Source organism: Rhinolophus hipposideros (assembly GCF_964194185.1).
Source record: "Rhinolophus hipposideros genome assembly, chromosome: 11".
Classification (NCBI taxonomy): domain Eukaryota; kingdom Metazoa; phylum Chordata; class Mammalia; order Chiroptera; family Rhinolophidae; genus Rhinolophus; species Rhinolophus hipposideros.
This window is the reverse complement of record NC_138057.1, coordinates 21,175,970-21,196,700: the sequence shown is the minus strand read 5'-3', so window position 1 is coordinate 21,196,700 and position 20,731 is coordinate 21,175,970.

Genomic DNA, 20,731 nt, shown 5'->3' with positions numbered 1-20,731 from the left:
GAACCATATTTGAACTAATAAAGCATTCTATTGCCTTTAAAGTCACACATTCACATGTGACTTTGCCCGTGTAATAGTTCTGTGACTCCAAAGGGAAACTAATAGCAAGAGCCTGCACTGAATAGAGTAATCTCCTTATGAATCAACGTCAATTGAAATAGAAGTATCATAACCATAGTTTCCAGGAAGAGCTTAATATTTAAATATTTCTTTAAGGAAGTTTTGGAGACCATTAATGCACTTACCAGATTCAGAACTGTCTGGATTCCTTATTTTTATTGAAGTGTAATAAATTCCTTTTTACAAAACTTGAAATATGGAGAAGAACAGAGAACTGTGGACCACCACTGGGAATGTTGAACCCACCCCAAAACACTTGTTTTTCTAAAACTGATCACAGAATGAACTGTCTGAAGTGAAAACAAACAGAAGTAAACTGAACCAAAATGGAAAACAAGTTCGGTGAGGCAGTTGTCTCATTTATTTTTCTAATATGTCTTGACAGGTTTGAAAGAGAAAATTTTATTGGAAAGGAACTATTTTTCCTTAGTTGCTCTTTACTGTAAGTAAGTAGACAATAAGAATCTTGTGAGCAAGAACTGAAATTTCCCTGAGACTCTGCACAGTACGTAGCATAGGTCTTCGACTGTGCCAAGTCCTGTTCTGCATAGACTTGGCAATGGTTTAGGAAATCAGGATTATCCCAAAGTTGTATTTACAAGACAACTTCTAATGTTCTGGATGGAACCACTTGGGCACTTTTAACACTCATGTTTCAAGACCCTCTTCTAACCAGATTAAGAACTGCCTTTCACGCCTTGGGGATGGTGATGGTAACATAGCAAGGACTTAATGCTGAAGAAAGGGGCAGCCTGAAGCCTCCACTTGGAACTCTGCGTGATGGTTGGTGGAGAAGACTTTCCAGGCTGCAGGAAGGGGTGGCCACAACAGCAATGTCTAGGTCCAGCTGTTGGGGACCTATTATGAGCCCCCATATTAAAGGAGCTGTCAAAGAAAAGAACAAAGCTACGTTTAAAAAGGCCCCGTGAATGCTAACCACTTAAAGGTCAGACCATTTAATGTCACATAGCTACCATGTTTTCCCGAAAATAAGTCCTAGCCAGACAATCAGCCCTAATGCGTCTTTTGGAGCAAAAATTAATGTAAGACCGGGTCTTATTGTAATATAAGACCTTTTCTTATGTAAGACCTTATATAAGGGCTTTCTTTGTTCCAGCCTATGGGGACAGAGTCTCAGAGAGCAGTTTCCAGGCTCTCGACCTCACGTGGAAAGGTGCTGGCTTGGGTAGTAGATGGCCATTAGCTGTGACTAGTTGGCGATCAGCTGTAACCAGTTAGCCATTAACCACTGATAGAACTGCCGTCGCTGAGCTAACAAGCGCAGATTGCAGTTGGCAAGTGAGGTTTGTTGGCAGAGAAGTGGTCTGCAGGCTGCGGATCGTGTGGCTCCTGCTTCCTGTGTCTCCAACCCAGCTGCCAGCGAGAATATAGTGGTATGACTCCCCTATCTATGGCTCCGTGGGTGTTTCTTTTGGGCCTCATCATATCCTGCATTCTTGTGTGGGGAGCAGGAGCTGAGACCCTGCAGGACACCCTGCATGACATACCCTATGTGATTAGGTGCAGATATTCACCCACATGTACCAAGGTTAAGATTTTGGGAAGTCCCTTCCAACAAGAAATAAAGGTGTCCACAGTTGGCGGGCAGAGAATAAAGTTGCAATGTCAGGAAAACTCACAGATATTTGGACCCCTGTCTGTAATCTAGGTTCTTAATTTTTCCCTTGGCAAAAGATTCAGATACACTTCTGTGTGTCATCTGAAAAATGTTTCCAGTATTCACTAAATTAGGGGTTTTCCTTTCTTTATATTCCAGGCAAGTAAAATGTCGATTTCTTCACCTGGTAAATTCTATCTTGATTATAGGCTTTTCGTGGCCTTTAAGCAATAAAAATAGATGTGTGTTACAGCTGTGTTGGAGTTTCCTGTATCATTTTTTCCACACCTGGGAGTCAAATGCATTCAACAGTTTTGTAAGATGATGCTTGTAGTTCAAGGGAGAAGAAATGGAAACCACCATTGTTTATCACCCCCTCTCAAACCCTTTGTTAAGCTCAATATATGTGATTTTGATTGAACGCTAAGGTGTTAAACCTTAAACACTGAACTCTTTGGGGTTGATACACTGGAAGAAAGAGCTGTGTAAATAAGTTGATTGCCCAGTGTAGTAATGTCTGATGTTGATTTAGGGCTTAAAAAAGGAAAAAAAGGAATTTACGCTTTAACGCTATGAAATATCTTAGTAGCAAGACAAAGAAATAGCTTCTTGGTGGTGAAATAAAGAGACTGTAAGGTCTTATAAAAGGCTGACTTTATAGAATTTCAGATGTAGGAGATGAAGCAGAAGGTAAAGTAAGAGACATTTTAAAAGCAACACTTTCCATACTTGATTTCCCTGCTAGTGTTTTGGTTTCCTTAATATTTTTCCATGTGTGACTGGTAAAAGAAATATTATATTTCTTTATTTTTCTAAACCCAATTAAGTACGGCTGCTGTCCCTGCTCCCATCAGAATTGGCAGGCTGTACTCTCTGGGTTCCGTCTGGGGGCGGGGGGGCCTCTGGGTCTTGGCCTGCTACTGACAGGTTTTCTCACCCAAGTGCTGAAAGTCCTGCTCCCGCCCTCTGTGCTCAGGCTTGGTGCTGAGTCTTTGCTGGGCATCTGAAGCCGTCGCACCAGCCCCCAGCATCCCTAGGACAGAACCATACCATTGAAAAGCTACCCCTTCTTCATGTAAGTCACTTACTGAGGAGAATAAGACACATTATTCACTGCTCTGCTGCCTCTCTCAGATGCAGTAGTTAACTAGAGTTTGGGAAAAAGCCAGAGAATCTGTATTTTTGAAAAGGTCTACCAGTGATCCTTACTTGTGTCTCTTGTGTCTTGTATCTGTGCCTCCACCAGAACTCATGAAGAAGTCAGGGAGGCACCTAGAGTCCCCTAAACTTACCTGATGTTACGAGCCACTTGGGGGTATTTGGAAAAGTTGGATTCCCAGGTTCTCATTTCAGCTACTCAGAATCAGAATCACCTATCCAAAGGCCTAGGAAGCTCCCATCAGAAAGGCTTTGGAAACAGTTTACTACAATGCTTCTAAAACTTAAACATGCATCAGAATCACCTGGAGCTTGTTCAAACAGATGCCTGGGCCCCACTTCCTGAGAGCCAGATTCAGTAGATCTGGGATGGAGTCCGAGCGTTTGCATTTCTAATAAGCTCCACAAGATGTATTTCTGGTCCCTGGACCACAGTTGGAGTAGGCTCCTCCATTAGATAAACTTCTTGGGAAGAGCCAGCTGCTTCCTGATATTTAGGCCCTGCTTTTGGTGTTGTGAATGATGACAAAACACAGATACATTCAATAGTTATGTTCCCCAACTAAATTGTACTTTGTGCTCATACATTGAATAGAACTTTCTGTGGAGAATGGTGGCTTATGGCAAATCAGGTATTTTGTTTTAATGACCTGAGAAGCCCCACTTTCATTGTGCGGCAGTGGCTGCTTAAACATTCTCAGATTCAGAAAAGTTGGGGAGGCACTCACCTATATAAAAATGTTTTCGATAAGCAACCAGCTGTTGATTGACTTTTTCTTATTTTTCTTGTTTGCTTGGATTTTTTCAAAAGCTATTCACATTTTTTGATTAAGTAACATTTGATGCATGCATTTCCCCCCTCACTCAGAGCGACTTGCAAGGCCCCAGCACCCCAGAGTTTTCCCCATGTACTTGTATATTGATGCCACGTCTGAGTCTCTGCTGACTTAGAATCCCCACTTTCTTCCTGGCCATTTTTTCATGCTCTGCTGTCTACTTCGTGTCTAGTGAGGGAATCAGAGAGTGCCTCAGATGGGGCTAGTGTCAGATCTCTTGCTTTTCTTATTTAGATCAGTGGCTCACACTCTGTTCCCATCAGAATCTGGGGGTGGGGGAGCATGCTGAAATGCAGATTCCTGGGTCCTGACACCAGAGATTGTAATTCAGTTGTTTGAAGTGGGGCCCAGGATCCTCGGGGTTAACAGGCACCCTGCCCCGCCCTCTAGTTCTGGGGCAGGAGGTCTTTTCTTAGATCTGTGAGTACCATAGGACAGGATCAGTTAATCGGCAGGGTTGGCAACTAAGAAGGGGAAAGGAGGAACCAGCTTCCTCTCACCTTGTAATTCCAGTGCTTCCCATGAAAAGACCCAGTTAATAGTATTACAGAAGCCGGGACATTAGCAGTAACATGAACTTTTCTCTTGCCTTGATTTCTCTTTTTAGAAACATCAAAGGACTGGAATGGATTATGTAGGAAATGGAGGTGGGCAGAGGAGGGGGGAGAAGGGGAAGGAGGAAGATGGTTCATTGAGTGTGAGGAAACCTGGACTGACTTTAAATGCCCAATCATCAAATTGTCGATGGTTATTATATGTTGTCTTTATGTTCTTTTTTTCCTTTTTTGTTATTTTTCTTCCCTCAAAGTAGTTTAGTAGTTTAATGGGGTGTAGGTTGCCCTCTGCTGGCAAAAAAACAACAAAACCCACAAAAACTCCTCTTTAATCAGTTAAAAATCTGACAAATTTTCCCGTTTGCTTTGTTATCTTACACTGTATAAGCAGATCTTACGTTTCCCCTCTTTCCAGTAGCTTGATGCTTAAACTCTTTTAGTCAGTCATTTTTAGCACATCTAAGAATCGGATTGATACCTAGTGAAATAATGCATGATCTTCAGGAAGAGAATTGGGCTCCGGCTCTTTCAATAGAAAGTATGGTTGTGAATCACGACGCATACTTATCCAGTTAAGACACGAGTGACTGGCAAGTTACAGCGCCTGCGTGTTTGTAGGATAGGAATTGTCTGCACTCTCATCCCAGCTTGTTGAAGCTGAGTTGAAAGTAAGTCGTAGGTCAGAGTACTTCATTTTGGACTCAGCCTTCGAGAAGTGCCATCTCCAGACACAGGAATGAATGTTACAAAGTGTATAAATGATATTCTTGGAGTAATTTTTAAAGCAGCTTTACTGAGGTATAATGTAGATACCATAAAATTTACTCATTTGAGATGTATAAGTGATTTTTTTTAGTGACGATTAATAATTTTCAGTAAATTGGTAGCACTGTGCACCATCACTGAAATCCAGTTTTACAGTGTTTCCTTTACTCCCCACAAGATAATTTGTGCCCATTTACAGTCAATTCCTGCTTCTCCCCTCACCTCCAGGCAACCCCTAATATTGGAGTAGTGTTGTTTTAAAGTGTAAAAATTGAAATAGTTTAGTAAAAGGTAGTTTGGTTTAAGTGACAAAAGATAGTTTGGTTTAAGTACCAGCATAACTGGTTATCTGTCTGGAAAAATATTCCGTCTAACATGATCACTTCCATGAATCTTCTCATCTCTTCCTTAACACTGTGCAAAGCAGCTCCAGCAGCTCCACTTCGTTTACTGTATGCCAGGGATTTCCAAACTTTTTTCAACGATTTTCACCAAGGGCCATATGCGGTAAAATACACAAACAGCCGGGCCACTCACTCGAGGTGAAGTATGTATTGACACACCTGGTTTATTTAAGTAAACTAAATATATTTTTGGAATTTGCTGCGGGCCAATTAACAGTGGCCAGCGGGCCGCAGTTTGGACACCCATGCTGTAGGCCATTACCATATCTGATCTTCAGGGAACTATTTCAGCACCATTGTGGGGTTGTGGAGGCTCTAGATGTTGAAGCCTGAGTCACAGGCAGCCATCCTACGCCAATAATTGCTTCCCCATTCAGCCTTATATCCTGCACACCCATCCCCAGTTGAGCACTCTCGAGATGCACTCCCACATCTTCCCCTAGTACCTGTCATGCATATTAGCCTTCTCTTCCTTCAATGATTCCCCACAGCAGGGACTGCCTCTCTCTCCTCTGGATGAACGGGGCTATGATACTTTATCAGGGAGAGGCAGAGAGGGGGCAGAGCTTGTGAAGCAGCAACCACGAGTGAAGTCTGAAGGGTCTCCAAGACCGGAAGGCTGCTCTCCTCCAGCAAAGTGGGGGTCAGAGAGGTCTCTCTCAAATGGGATGATTTAGGGGAGCTGGGAGGTCGGGCTTCTGAGGCTTGTCCACCTACGCAGCTCCATTCCTGTCCTCTGGGTCCCACTCTTCCTGACTATGACGTAAGGGAACTGTTGATACTGTGTGTTCAGCCCGCTCTGGAGCTTTGCCTCCCGGACAGGTTGTACGCTTCATTTCCAGTACAGTCTGCCCCGCAGCTGCAGGAGATAAGGGTCTTCTTAGTGTGTCCCTAGAGAGCCTCTAGTTTTTACAGTGGATGGTTGGCTGACCTGTAGCTGTCTTTTTCTTTTTTTCCCCCAAGATATTCAAAACATTTATCAAAGCCAGTGTGAATGCCACAATCCTCATAATTACCATTTCCCAGTACTGTTCAAGTGCTACTCTTCACTGGCCACCTGCACCTGTTCCTTCACAGGTAAGAGTTCATTGTACGCTTTATCCATCGATGGCCACCAGATGGGGTCCTTGCCATCTGACTGGTGGGTAATCACCTCCAAAATCCCATCCTGAGAGTTTCTAAGGCCATTTCTTGTTTTAATGATCTTAGCCCAGTACCCAACAGGCAGCGCCTGAGACAGAGGCTTGCATGTGGGTACATGGGGGGGGGGCACAAGGATGTCAAAGAGCAGGAAATAGAGACAGTGAAGCAGAAAAGGCTGTTATAAAGGTAGGTGATTGAGGTGTCCTGCTGTTGGCAATTAGGGCTTGATCCCTCTGGAATGTACCAAGGAGAAATACTCACTTGGGGAGTGAAAGAGAGAAGCCTTTATCTAATGACTCCTTTCCCCACACTTTGGGGTGTCCTATGGCTGAAAACAAGAGTAAGTTCCCAGGAAGGGAGGTTGGCAGCCTTAACCTAACCTGCATCTGTGCAAAGCCAGTCAAAGACCCAAACTCTGCGGTCCTCTTGTAACCAACCCTCCCACTGTGAGGCTTTTGCTGTCTGGCTCCATCCATCTATATTGGTCCTTTCTGTTGACTCACCACCCACCCCGTTCTCTGATAACCAGGACAGGTGGCTCTGAGACTGCTTTCCACTATCATCGTCATCCTGGTTACTTTCACTGTCCGCATGAATGGCCAGTTAATGTCCTAGCCTTCCACTTCCTTGGTATTTTCACCTGCAGTGATTTGCACTTCAATTCCATTATCACCACTCAGAAGGGCATTGCCTCAGAGATCTCAGACTGTAGTAAGTCAACTCTCTGCCTACGTGGCCCCCTACTCTGTCCAGGCTCTAGCCAGTACCCTGGTCTCCTTTGCCCCTTTGTCTTTCTGCCATGTCTCTGGAAACATCCCATTCCATCCCAGGAGGCATCCAACTGTGTGCTCTCTTCTTTGTTGCCCTGGGGCTGCCAAGCACACTGGAGAAAACCACACAATAATCCAACCAAGGACTTCACATTGCCCAGTGGTGTTTCTATGTTCCTTCGCTCCTTCCCCACAGCAGCTGTTTCAAACGTGCAGCACAATCCTTGGGGTACATCCACTGTTCATCCACTGTGCTGTCTCTCAATTTCAGCAGACGACCTTTCCATCAAAATGGAAAACTTAAATTCCGGTCCTCCCCCTACTGCCAGCTGACCACTTAACACTATCCAGTAGAAGAGATTTTTCTCCTCTTGTGAAGGATTCATTTCTCCACCTGAATTTTGGATTCTACCCTTGTGACAGAATCATTTATTGTGGTATTAATTTTTGCTTGTCCTGTGTTCCTCACCCATCCCCCTGCTCATCACCCCTTGCCACAGACATGGTTTGTGATGAGGTGGGAAACAGAGGTTGCTGGAAGTCCTGTTCTCTGTAAATACCCAAGCTTACTGAAGGGATGGGTGTAGAGAAGGGGTGGCCTATAAAGGCAAGACAAGTGGAGCATGATTTCCTGCATATCAGAAGGAGCCTGGAGATGGAGAGGTGAGGGGAATTCCCACAAATAATGGAGACTCAGTGGCGGTGCCCTGGGGGTGTGTGGTTTGTCTATGTAATAAATCTAAGGATGCTGACCCCCAGGCATGTGGGCTCACAGTCTCCCTCAAAGTGGGTCGGTCCCTGCATATTTGAAGAGTGAGCATCTCTGTGCTAACCAGATGGTTAACAACCAGAGTGGCCTTTCAGATGTTTTGTTGCTGTACTGGGATTCTAGCATGATCCTTGGGAGGTGGGAGATAACTGACTGGGATTCAATTTTCCACCAAAGAGTTAATTTGCTGTGATTTGAAATTCTTTGCAAGGTTCATGCCCCTAACACCCCCACCTCCAACTTCAGTACCTCACTCCTGCAATTATCACTTCTCCCTCACCTCTCACACTTCTGCCCCGCCTCCTCTGCTGCTTTTCCCCTCAATATGTAACCTCCACATCTTGCAAAGATACCCTTCCCTGAACCCCATGCCTTCCTTCACTGTCCTTCCATCTTTCCTTTTGATAGGCGTCTTCTTGAAAGAAAGTCTACTTGGGTCATATCCATTTCATCCCTTCAACTTCACTGATGCTGGCTTCCTCACTCAGCACTCCGTAGATCCACTCTGGTTAGGGTCACCCAGGCTGTCCTTTTCTGTCCCTATTTCACGTCTCTCTTCTGAAGTGGGAAGTTTCCTTCTGGAGTCTTTCTATTTCTTTGCCATTTGGAGGCACTTCATTCTCTCTGGTTTCTTTGCTGTTCCTTAGAATCAACGTGGCTTTTCTTCCTGCGTCCAAATGTTGATCATGAGGGCTCTTCCCTGATTTCCCTTGCTCTATATATGCTCCCAAAAGAGGGACTAGAATCTTCACTTACTATGTCCATGTGGATATGTCAAATATTTTCGTCTTAAGTCCAGATTTTCTCAGTTCCCGATACAAAACTCAGCTGATTACTGGACTCCACTCGGCTCATCAAACCCAGTGTGTCCCAAATAGAATTCATCATTACCAGCCCATCCTGACTTGCTCCTTCTCCTAAATTCTCTATACTAAGGAGTGACCTAACCACCTACCTTATTGTGCAAGCTCCAAACTGGGGATTCACTCATGACTTCTCCCTTCATCTTATCTTCTAGCTTCCCCCATGAATGAACAAATCCTGTCCATTTTACTTTATATATATAATATATGTATTATATATATTATATTTATATATATTACTTATATATAAATATATATGGTAAAAATATACATACATTTTACTTTGTATATATTATATTTATATATTATATATTACATATATAAATATATATTATATGTAATATACATTACTTATATTTATATATTTTTAGAATATATATATTACATATATATTTATATATTTTATATCTCCTTTCTGTTCCATTCCTAGCAGTGCAGAGATCAGGCCTTATCGCCACCTACCTCCCCCATCCACATTTAAACCTTGATAAGTATCCTAATTTGCCTCTGGCTTCTCCTCTTGCCCTCTTCCATTCATTCTCTGCTCGTTATCAGCCTGATTTTTCTGAAATGCAAATTTATTCATGTTACAGCCCTCATGTCATAGAATAAGTGTGTTATCAGTGAGTGTCCATTGGCTGTAAATAACAGAATATTTAACTAAGAGTGGCTGAAGCCATAGGATTGTTTTCCGTCATGATGAGAAAGTCCAGAGCTGGGAGGTCCCGGGGTTGGTTCAGCAGCTCTGTAATGTCAACAAAGATCATCCTTACTGTGTTGGTGATGTCTCTGTTCATAGCCACCAGGTAAATGGCTGCAACAGCTCCTTGGATCACATCTTTACAACTTCAACAAGCAGATTGAGAACACTGGGCTCTCTTATGGGTGTCTCCTCTTTCGTCATGAAAGAAACGATATCCCACTCATTCCCTCAAGCACATGATTCTTACATCTCATGGGTCAGGGCTGGGTCCCATGGCCATCTCTAGTCATAATAGCACTTAGGAAAATTAGTATCTGCTATTTTCTTTCACCAAGATGAAAGCAGTCCAGAAAGAAAAAACAGATCAGGGAATGGCTGGTGAGCAGGCAGCCAAGAGTAATCGTCACAGCTTGTATGTAACTCCTGGCATCCTTAAACACATTCTTTCTGACCTCTATGCCTCTGCATCTATGGGTCCCTCTCCTGGGTTATGACTTCCCATGTACACACCATTCCCTTTACCTGGCTAACTCCTGCTCCCTTTACAGCCCTCAGCTCAGGCGTCACTCCTCACCTCTGCACGATGGATAATATGGCCACCTTGTATTCTGGTTTGTATAATTTATCCTACTCTGTTGTAATTCCACATTTCTGTTCTTCATACCGTGTTTCCCTGAAAATAAGACCTAGCCAGACAGTCAGCTCTAACGCCTCTTTTTGAGCAAAAATGAATATAAGACCTGGTCTTATTTTACTATAAGACTGGGTATAATATAATATATAATAAACATCACATCGCAATGCAACGCAAAGCAATGCAACGCAACACAACACAACACAACACAAATACCGGGTCTTAATTTTTGTTCCAAAAGACGCATTAGAACTGATTGTCCAGCTAGGTCTTATTTTCGGATAAACACGGTAGTAATCTTCAACCCCTTTGAAAACAGGAACTGAGTCTTTGCCCACATTATAGCCATCATCCGTTTTCTTTGAAGGGACAGCTATTTTTTTTATTTTTTTAAATTTAATTAATTTATTTGTTTATTTTAAATTAAAGTTTATTGGGGTGACAATTGTTAGTAAAGTTACATAGATTTCAGGTGTACAATTCTGTAATACACTATCTATATCTCTCATTGTGTGTTCACCACCCAGAGTCAGTTCTCCTGAGATATTTTTTAATAATCCCATGTATGGATTTGAATATGAGGCTGCTTCCTCTTTGTGACTCCCCCCAACCCATGATTTTGTTAACTGCCAATGGCCACCAGAGGGCTCTCTGGCCTTTGACTAGAATGCCCTTTTGAGGGAGTTGGAGTCCTTTAGCGTTAAGCTTGCTTTAGTTTTTATTTTCCCCCAAAGAGGTACTGATTTTGCAATTCTTAATCAAAAGACTGAAATCATGCATTAACTATTTAAAGTGAGATTTTATTTGTATAATGCATCCATGGAGTATATTGAGGTCATTCAGAGTTATGGCATACCTTCACTTAATCTTCTGTGGTTTATTACCAAAATGAAGTCACTTTAAATTCCCCTCCTTTGGCAGAGTGGGTGCAGATTTTGAGTTCTTGACAGTATCTGAAATGGTCTGAAGAGCAGAATCCGGTATCTTTAAAATGTACTGACCTTTCACAGGTCCAAAGCCTGCCCCATCCCCTCATTATGTGGCCTAGCGTGGTTTTGATAAGTTGTGAGAGTGAAGGTGAATGCTATTTCAGGACCGGAGGGGGAATGAGTCTGGGTTAGGACTTGAAGCTAGTGTATCATTCATTCAGTCAGTAAATCAGTCTTTTGTGCATTTAATAAATATTGAGGACCTACTATGTGCCTGACATTCTAGTCACTGGAATATAGCAGTTAACAAAACAGACGAAATCCTTGCTCTCCTGGAGTTTGCACTTGAAGGAGGGAGATAAATAAATGCATAATAAAATATCAGGAAAAATTCTTTGGGAAAAAAAACAATGCATGGTAAGGGGTTAGAGAAAGGGGAAAATACTATTTTGGGTACATGTCATAGAGGGAGGAACATTCTAGACAGAAGTGCAGGAACTGGAGAGACCCAAAGCAGGAGAGTACCTGGTGTGTTCAAGGGATTTGAAAAGGGCCAAAGGAAGGGATTAGGGGAGTGAGGGGACCTGGTAAGAGATGAGGTTGAAGAAGGGGTGGAGCAGGGAGAGCCCGGTAAGGGATGGGATTTTGTTCTCAGTGTGATGAGCACCCAGGAGAGGGCTTTGAGCAGGTGAATGACTTGACATGATGTCTTTTCTAATAAAAAGGAAGCTCCTGGCTGCTTGTGGGAGGGAGTGGCCAACAGTGAAAGCAGAGAGACCATCCAGGAGGTTAATGCAGAATCTAGGCCAGAGGGGCTGGTGGCTGGACCATGGTCGCAGTGGTGGCACGTAATTGTCAAATTGCATTGTGTTTAAAAGATTTTAAAGATCGAGTTCCTGAGATTTGGGATGGATTGATTATATGAAGGGCGTTTAACAGAGAGAGTTGCCAAATCCCGGGTTTCATTTTCCCCTTTATTTGATGAGGATTCAATTTAAACCAAGGCCAAACCAGTCATCTGCCTTAAACTCTTGTACCCCTGACACCAAGCCTAGCACCAAACAACTGTTGTTTATACTGCTACTAGCAATGAGGACCTCTGCTTTCAAACTACTGGACCACAGTCTGGGGGCTCCATTGTTCTATGATTGACAGCAGTCTGCCGATCAGGTTTGGATGACCTTCCGAGAGTAACTAGTGCATTTTAAAGGTTCATCCCTATAACCCAAGAAAGAACTTGTTTTACCCTTTCTGAAAAAGTACAATGAAACCCCAGTGTGGCATTTTTCATTCCTTCAAGACAGGTTGGCAAAACCCCTTGTTCAGTGTTGATTATAATACTTGGGAGTCCTGTGCCAGTAATTCAGAGAACTGCCACCACGTCTAACAGGCTCGTCCTCCCCCGGCACGGGTAGGGTACACAGCTTGCAAAACCCAGTCTTCCCCCCGCCCCACCCCCCCAAAGAACTTGCCGTATGTAGTAATGAACATCATTGAAAACTAGAACCACTAACTTGGAAAGAATAATAGCGTAGTAATTCATAATAAAAAACAGCCTGTCTTTTAAATGTTCCCCCATCTTCCACCTTCTCGGTCACACTACCTATTTTACTCTCCTCATCATATCGCCTCATTGCCCCAACAGGAGCCTTCTAACTGGAGCTTATCTTTCCTGCTTCTTGGCGATCCCATCCAGTCCTTTTTTCTTGTCTTTTTTTCCCCTCACAGTGATCTTTCTAAATCACAGTTTGATCACATCACTCTCCCCCTCAAAATTTTGCCCCCCATTGTCTACAGACTAAATCTTGAACTTCAGGGTCCATTGCCTATAGACTGAATCTTGAACGTGAGGGTCCTTCAGAATCTGGCCCCAGTTCACCCTTACTTTAGCATTTTCTCCCACCTCACCTTATCAATCCTCTGTTCAATAGATACCAGCCACATGCGGGATTCCTTTTGTCAAGGTAAATTCAAGCTCTTGCTTTTCTCTGTGCTGTTCCTTCTGCCTGGAGCACACTGTTCCCTTTTCCCTGGAAACTCCATACTGATCCTCCAGTGCTCGATTCAAAGCACCTCCTCTGTGAGATCTGAGGCATCTTCCCCATACCAGGTCCACTCAGTGCTGCCATGGCAACTTTTGAAGCCTATGTACCTCCCAGATGCTAATCACCAAAGCTACCATTTGTTAGGGGCTTTCTATGTGCCAGGGAATCCTCGAGGGTCTCTCTATTTACTCTCAATAATGGGAATTGATGTCTCCCATAGGAGACAACTTGAGGATCGAGATTTGTTTCCATTCTGTAACCTTTCAGAGTTTAGTAAGGTGCCAGCGGCATGGTAGATGCTTGTGACTTGCCCACTGATGAAAGACCCAAAGGTTTTGGTTTTGACCCTGTAGATTTTCAAGCACCTCCTGATGATTGTAAGAATTCCTGTATGATTCTGTACGAGTTCCTAAAAGATTTCTGAAAGGACTGAAATATTCCCCTTTACACTGGGACAAGGTTTGGGAAATGCCTCACTTTATGAACCCTAGCCTACACCCCAATTTATCACAGAAGGAAAACCAGTCACTCCTCTCTCCTAAGAAGAGCATTTCCTACTTTCTGGCATTAATTACAGATTTAACATGTTTTGGATAAGAAGATGAAATGTAATCAAGTTACCCAATGTGTTGTGAGGTTCTATTCACCTGCGTGTTAAATGAGTAACTCGGTTATGATGTCCCTTCCCCTTTTCCCATGTGCACTTTAAAATGTTTGGGGAGTCCTGGTGTAAATATAGAGAGCATATGAAAAAATTTCACTTCACTCTGAAAAGTTTCAAGGGTTACTAGGAGTTAATATATAGTTTGTTGAAATTAAGAATGTCACAGATACAAAGGATTATGTGGATTTGGCTTTCTTCTCATGCTGCTGTGGATGCAGGAGGGTGGGCCATCTGCAAACACCTGCTTGCTTTTTAACTGCAGGGGGAAGAGGCTACTCTCATGCTCACCATGGGAACTCTGGGGTGTGAAGGCATACTCTTTCCATGAGAGAAAGAGAAGGTAAAAAAGTATGGAGACAGGTGTTCTGATTGATAGATGTGCAGTCCAGCCCTTCGGTACCTGGATGAAGACTCTTAAACACTGTGAAGGGAGACCAACATTACTTCCTGCCTTTCGGCTGGGTGCCCTGAATATGCAGAGATATCTTGCTGAGAACCATCACGGTATGATCTACCGTTATTTCCCCGAAAATAAGACCTACCCCCAAAATAAACCCCAGTTAAGATGTCAGCCAGTCAGACGCATTCAGTACGTTATGACGATGTACCAGGAGAAGATGACATGACTGTATTTGAATAAATGTAGATTGTTGTACATGAAAAAATAAGACATACCCTGAAAATAAGCACTAATGGAGCAAAAATTAATATAAGACCCGGTCTTATTTTCGGGGAAACACGGTAGTTCTGGGTCAGAGGGGAAAAGTAATTTTTAGTGCAAAACTAGGTAGTGGCATTCAAACGTCTTCCCAACAAACCCCAGGAATCTGGGACCTGAATTCCTCTGGAGAGGAGCCTTAAATGCCAGCAGGGCATGTTGCTGTCCTGGAGTCTAATAAGAAAGTACAAGCACTGGTGTCCCCACCAACTCCAGGAAAGGAGAATAGTAGTGGAAGGGAAGCAACAGCAGCTACCAGGCGGGGCTCCCCTGTCTGTAGAGAAAGAAGCTCACTTTCAGGAAAGTGAAACATGTGCGGGCACTGGGATGATTGAAACTTCAGGGCACTTGAATGTTTACGGAAGCTGGAGTTAGGTTTCTTATTTAAGGATTAAGGAAGCGTAAGAAATGTAGCAAAGCACAAAATGCTGAACAACGGATCCATCAGGTGTGCTGTGCTGCTCAGCCTTGTTGCCCCCGAGACTTGGTTCATATTTAATGTAGTGTGTGTGTGCATGGGGAGAGAGAGTGTAGTTCAGAAGCATTTCCTTATAGCCTTTGCTATGTGGTGCTGTGATTTGTTGTTTTTGTGTCTATCTCTCTTGCCAATTGGGAATTTCCGGGAGAAAGAAGCAAGCATTCATTCTTGTGTTTTTAGACCTTAAACCAGAGCCTGGACTGCTGGTTGACTAACAAATCTGGGTGAATGAATGAAAATTTGAATGAATCAGTGGGTGAATGGATGAGGACATGGTTTGGCCCTTTCTCTGCCCCTGAAGCCTGACTCCACATGCTGCGTTCCAAAAAGTGTTTCGGTGAGTGCTGGGAAAGATTACCACTACTAGGCCTTTGCATTTTAAAGGTGCAGGATTGAGAACAGTTGCTTATCTATGCAGATGGCGCTGGAAAGGACTGATTCATGGTGGACAGTCCCTTTCAGTGGGCCCAAGACAACGCCTTTTTTTTTGACTTGCCCCTCCAAATGTTCTCTGCAGACTCAGCCGACCTCTGATATTGGACCAAAGCAACAAGCACCTCCAATTCAACTCTTTCATCCAATAATTCATATGGTTTTCAGTCTATAGGATTTGGTGGGCCAAAGCGAACTGTGAAGGAATGCATGTGCAGGATGGTGCAACAACTTCCAACCTCCTCTGTGGAACTATGGGTGCCTGTGTGAAACTCAGTACAAAGTGAGCAGGTTGCTAGTGTATTTTTTTTTTTTTTGCTTTGCTTTACTATAAGCTTATCATCATCATCACCATCATCATCACACCTGTGAGGGCAATTTAGGTTTCACAAAGCAAACTACAAATACTAGCAAGCATGTCAGTGTTCAGAACAGAAATTGGATGGACATAGTTTACACTCTTGGACTCAGTCTCTGTGTGGATGGACATTAAATGTCAGAATGCCAATGATCAGAAGCCAAGTACTCTTGAGTGTCTGAATACTTACGGAACCTCTTTCTTATCTTATATATTTAGTCATATTTTGATGTCTATGAATTTGATTCCTCCAGACCTGAGAGCAACCAAATGTATAACTCTTTAAGAGCTCCAAAAGATTAATGGCTGGCCACACAAACAGATGTTCAACGTACACATGTTAAGTAAACAAACAAACAAACAAACAAACAAACAAAATCCTAAACCCAAATTGGTCAATGTGAAACACTTTAACTTTGAGTGTACCTAGAAATGTGTCTATTGCTAAAGAGAACATGAAACCATACAGTGAAATTGATGGTCCACGTGGCAGTGATGGGGATTCAGACTTTTTATAAAAGAGGCCATCCCAAGCCCAAGGCTTGATAACACTGGATGGGATTGTAGACTAGTTCTGTGTGGAGATCTCTAAAGGAAGCCAGTCTCTAGGATTGCTAAGTGGATCAAGGGGCGGCATGAAAAGGTCTGTAATAAGATTCTCACACTGTTCATGAGGTAGTACAATACAGGCGGGCTTCCCTGTGCGTGGCTCCAATACGCATGAGTTCCAGTTACTAAGATTTAGTTAAGTAACACCAGTCCCACAAAAATACAGTTCAGAGTTCATTACCATAATATACTACCTGTAAGTGCATAATATATAGTTTGCTGCTAGCTCTTCAGGCAACAAATCACTATGTAAATAACATGTACATAATAAATAAATAACATCGTCATGAACAGTAACCAATCATGCCATTTATTTCAAAGTCTGCTAGTGATTGGTTAATACGCATCTGTTTTTAGTTCATACAGTCAGCAAAGCATGTAGTTGTGTTGCCTCCTAGTCTCCCAGTGATAAACTCACATGACATTTGACAAAAATAGACAATCAGAAGAGGGAATTGGCCAAAAAGATAAAGTCCAATAAAAAAATGACAAGTGATACACCCAGAAGTAAAATTTGAATGAAAAAATAAATGGAATTATAGAAGAATTGTTGACTGGGAATGTTGACACTACAGCTATTTGAGAGATTCCAGATATGCAGCTGGAGGAACTTGGAAAGGTGAAATTATGGATCTAAATTAAGGAAAGCAGTTATGACAAAAAGGATGAAAATACACCAGAGTGCAGATATCAGGCAAAGAACTTCATATTATAAAAACTCTCAGAGATATTTCATTTCATTGAAAATGCAAAGGATAAAATACTGGAATTAGATCCTAATATAGAAAGCAGTATAACAACTCATTAGCACATAAACAGTGCTCACTCTATATCCTAAATTACATAATGAGAAGGAGAAAGCAAGCATTGTTCAAACTACTCTTGACATGTTTTTTTTTTGCCCGAACAAATAAAACATTTTAATTTTCAATGTTCCTAATGTTTTAAGTTACAATGTACTAAATAAATATTAGTTTTACTATTTCTTTCCATTTCCCTATTCATTTATAAACAGCAGTAAGGGAGTTTTAAATGTTTTGACAAAAATTTTTAAAGGTCACAGAACAATTGTAATTTTTGCCGTTAATTATTAAGATTGCTTTGCACAGTTTCAGCTTACATGGGCATTTTTACAGTCCTGTGCTGCCATGCAAAGTGAGGACTGCCTGTATTAATTCAAAGTAGACTGTTATAAATTAAGAAAGCATATTGTAATATCTACAGTAAACAATAAATAAAAGGAACATAAAAAGGTATACTTAAAAAGGAAAATTCAAAGATATTATTTAAAATTATTTGACTAACTCTAAAGAAGGTAGAAAATTAAAAATAGTGAAACAAAAACATTTTTTATTTTTATTTTTATTAAACTTATTGGCGTGACATTGGTTAGTAAAATTATATAGGTTTCAAGTGTACAATTCTGTATTACATCATCTATATCTTGCATTGTGCGTTCAACACCCATAGTCAGTTTTCCTTTAATCACCATATATTTGTCCCCCTTTTCTCTCTTCTAACACCCATCCCCCCTTACCACTTTGGTAACCACTAAACCATTGGCTCTGTCTATGACTTTCTGTTTCTTTGCAAAAACATCTTTTTCAATGGCAGCAAGATAATAAACCTAAAGCCAACTGTATTAATGATTACACTAAGTGCACATGTACTAAACACTTTAACTAAAAGTCAGAGATTGTCTGAATGGATAAGAAATCAATCTCAGTTATGTGTTGATTACAAAAGACACACTTTAAGGTAAAGACACCAACAGATAAAAGTAGAAGCATAGGAAAACATGTCGCATACAAACAGAAGTGTAAGAAAGATGGTAAAGCTACCTTAATATCAAATGAAATAAATGTCAAACAAAGAGGTTATCAGAGATAGTGAGGGATACTTCATAATGATAAAAAGGATTAATTCATCAAGAAAACATAACTTATAATTGTGCACACATTCAATAATTTCGAAATCCATGGAATAAAAACTGATGAAATAAAGGGAGAAATAAAAAACTCAACAATCATCATTAGAGATTTTAACATCCCTTTCTCAGTAATTAATAGAATAATTAGTCAGATTCAGGACAGATTAAAGACTGGAATGACATGTAGACCTAACATTGGCAGAACACTACCCATAACATCTGCTTTTCCCGTGTATGTGGAATCTCCACCAAAATAAACCCTATGTTAGGATATTACATTTCAAAAGATTGAAATATTGCACAGTATCTTTTATGACCACAGTTTAAGATAAATAACAATCACTTATATGTGGAATCTAAAGAAAAGAATAAGTGAATGAACTAATCAGAAACAGTTTTGGGGACAAAGAGGAAAAACTGAGAGTTGTTAGATGGGCGGGGGGGTGGGGATAAGGGGGAAAGTGAAAGGATTAGGAAACTGTTGGTAACCACAAGATAGCCTCAGGGTTTTTGAAAATTAATTTGGGTAACGTAATCAATAATGTTGTAAAGATTTTGTAGGGTATCCGATGGACACCTGTCCCATTTTGAAGACCACCTCAGGGATACTGTAGATGCCTGATCATGGCACTGTACACCGGAAGCTAAACAATAATGAATGCCAACTATAATTTTATATATATAATGTGATGGCTTGGTGCGAGGTCGGAGGGATAGTGGATTGGGGGAGAGGGGTCCACAGTGTAAGGGATATAAATGATGAATGCTTAAGCATTACCTTGTCTTGTACACCTGAAACTAATAAAAAAAAGATAAATAACAATAACATAATACATGAATAATATATAATAAGATAACTAGACTTTCTGCATTTTTATAAGCATATTTTGTGTTTGAGTCCACCATTTGATTTATCTCTTCATATATATTCTTTTGAACTGTTATAAGTAGGCCCCGCCCCATTGGTTTATTTTGCACATTGTAAAATGGCAGCATTGGACTCATCAGAGCTACGATATTTGAATTAATTCAAAGAGCACCTAGCTGCGGTTTAGGTGACCCCATGAAGAGTTAGCTTTTACAGGAAGGGTTAGGCCAAGTGATTTGGTTTTGTTTATTCAGACGGCATACAAAAAAATCTTTAAAATTTTCCCAGGTTTTTTCGAACTCTATTTTTGCTTACCATTTTCACTTTCTGTCTATAGTGTTTTCAAGTGTATCACTTTATATAGGTCTCCCCCACTATCCAAGTATAGCGTCCTATGAAACCTTTTGTAAGCCAAATGGTGTAAAGTGGAGTATCCTCCACTTTCCGAAAGTTCATGGTAAGCTACTTTACTTTTATGAAAGACGCAGATTAGTACGTTTTTACTAAGAAATCCAAAGAGGATTTTTGCTTTTATGAAAAAAATCCATTACTGTGTTAATGTATTTATACATGAATGCAGGTAAATATAGAACAGCTGTATTTATAGCTTTTTAATTGACTACTTCAGGTATTATGTGTGTGTGTAGTTCTACTGGTCAACATTTGACTAGTTAGAATGAAATACAGAAACCTTGTCTTACTTTGCATTTTTTGGCCCTCTTCCATTTATAATTGTATGAAACAGTACATTTAAAAAATTTTTCTATGTGTATTGAGAACCAAATTAGAGTGTTATAATTTTTGCTTCAACTGTCAAACATAATTTAGAAAACTCATATATTTGCTCTTTCCATTATTCTTTCTTCTATCTTCATGTTGTAAGATTCCTTTTTAAATAATTTCTGTTTAGAGAAGGGAAGCATGGCTTGTTGCCGACAGGTGGGGATGGAAATCCAGGTTTTCCAGTTAGCCTCCAAAGACATTCAGTGGGGGTGACTTCTCATTACTGCTGGGTGAAGGCTGGGAGTTCAGAATCCCCACCACGCCTTGGTTACATTACCCTGGTACCCTGTCATTACTATAGTCTCGGGGTCTCTAGCGTGTCAGCCATTTGCTCTTCACCTTTCATAGTTTTCTTAGTTTTTTTTTTTTTATGTATATATTACGTCCAAGGTTTTTAGCTGTACTTAATAGAATGAATCGGAGTAAGTATGTCTACTCCATCTTTGCAGCTGTGGAAATCTTAGAAACTACTTCTGCAATAATATTGAAAACATATCAGAATTTGTGAGATGTAGCTGAAGTAGTATTAATTGAGAAATATATAATGCTACAAACTTATATTAACAAATGAAAATGATCT